General features: G+C 36.6%; 1 long non-coding RNA gene across 1 annotated transcript in view; it reads left to right on the plus strand.

Annotated features, from left to right (window-relative positions):
• Nucleotides 1-1,126: 1,126 nt before the first annotated feature.
• The window catches only part of LOC112948783, a 9,784-nt gene continuing 9,105 nt past the window's right edge, over nt 1,127-1,805 (plus strand). Inside the window, exon 1 of the long non-coding RNA XR_003249699.1 lies at nt 1,127-1,234. This is a non-coding gene — a long non-coding RNA (uncharacterized LOC112948783). The remainder of the gene's footprint in view (nt 1,235-1,805) is intronic.

Below are 1,805 nucleotides of genomic sequence, written 5' to 3' on the forward strand. Positions count from 1 at the left end.
TATAGAAAACAGAAAATTTTCACTGGGGATAAACTTACTCTGGGCACGAGGTTCACCAGATCCTGAAACGGGCAGAAAATTGYTTTCTGCTCAGGCTTCTATTTTAAAGCAAACATTTCTTTGGTTTAGGTCCATCAAGAGTTGAGTGGGACTTTGCTGATGTCCTCATCATTGATTCAGAATTATTTTAGATCTCATTCTTTATGCCAAAAAAAAAAAAAAAAAGCATTTGTGTATTTTATCTCATTTTGAAGAAATAAACAAAGAAAAACCCAACCACAGAGGTACGGAAGATGACCCCAGCCACCCACTAACCCAAGTACCCCCATTTTTATGGGGAAAAAAGAAGAAAAAAAGAGTATCCTGTAGGAAACCTTACACTAATTGCTCCATTTGCTTCCTCCCCCTGTCTTACTTGGAAGAATGGAGTGGAAAAAGACCCCAAGCAACTGCAAAAGGAGAAAAAAGAGGATCCCATCCACCCACAAGCCTAGGGAAGAAAATCTCCATCCACCTATGACTCTGCAGGGAAAAAAAATATATATTTACCTGCAAAACCACAGGAAAAAATCCCCACCTACCCGCAAACCTGCAGGAAATAAACACCCAACAACTGGAAGCCTACAAAAGAGAGACCCCAAAGACCAYAAATGTGGCAAAATGAATTCATTTTTCATCGGCACAACTTCAGAAACGAAGAAAAACGGAAAAAGAAAAAAGAGCTCCAACAGAAAGGGAAAACAAAAAACCCAGCTAACGAAAAAGGCCCCAACCCGTTCCTGTGTTTCCCACCCTTCCAGAGTTGACGACTCCTTTCTTACATATATCTGACATTGGGTCAGAATGGGTCTAGAACTAATGGAAAAAACAGTAATAATAAAGGTCCCAGAAGAGCAGCCCATCCTGAAAGAGAATGGAGCCCATTTAGTGGCTTTGGAAATTGCTTCTTACTCCTGACTTACTTGGAAAAATACGGCAAACAAACAAAAAAAGAACAAAAAGCCAACAGCTCTGGAGCTGCCAACAACAGAAGACAACAGCCTCAAGGTATAGAGAAAAAAGAAAGTGCCACAAATCCACAAAAAGAAAGAAGAAAAAAAGCCAACAGCCACAAAATTTCCAAAAGGCAAAAAGCAACACACCTGCAAGCCTGCCAAAAGACACACAAGAAAACCACAAATTATAAAAAAAAAAGAAAAATATTTTCACAGGGCATAAGTCTGCTCCGCATGAGGTTCACCAAATCTAGAAACGTGCTGAAAATTGTTTTCTGCCCACGTTTCTATTTTAAAGCAAGTAGTTCTGTGGTTYAGAYCAATCCYRATTTGAGCAGGTCTCTCCTGATGTCCTTTCTTGGATAAAAAGTWCCTGAAGCTGCTTCAGAATCGTTTCTTTATGACAAAAAAAATTAATAAAAAATAAGAATTCATACTACTCAGCAGCCACAGCTAATAATGAAATGTTCCCTGAAATGCAGCCTGTCCTGGCAGGGAATGGAGCCTGTTTAGTGGCTTTGAAAATGGCTTCCTCCCGTTGATTTTCTTGGAAGAATTCAGGGAGAAGAAGAACAAAAAAAAAAAAGAAAAAAAGTAGAAAAAAAAGGCAAAGAAAAGCAAAAATGAAAGCATAAAGAAAAATGAAAAAAAGAAAAATGAAAAAAAGAAAAATGAAAAAAAGAAAAATGAAAAAAAGAAAAATGAAAGAAAAATGAAAAAAAAGAAAAATGAAAAAAAGAAAAATGAAAAAAAGAAAAATGAAAAAAAGAAAAATGAAAAGAAAAATGAAAAGAAAAATGAAAAAAGAGC

Source organism: Nothoprocta perdicaria, unplaced genomic scaffold (assembly GCF_003342845.1).
Source record: "Nothoprocta perdicaria isolate Ctin4 unplaced genomic scaffold, notPer1 scaffold_28, whole genome shotgun sequence".
NCBI lineage: Eukaryota > Metazoa > Chordata > Aves > Tinamiformes > Tinamidae > Nothoprocta > Nothoprocta perdicaria.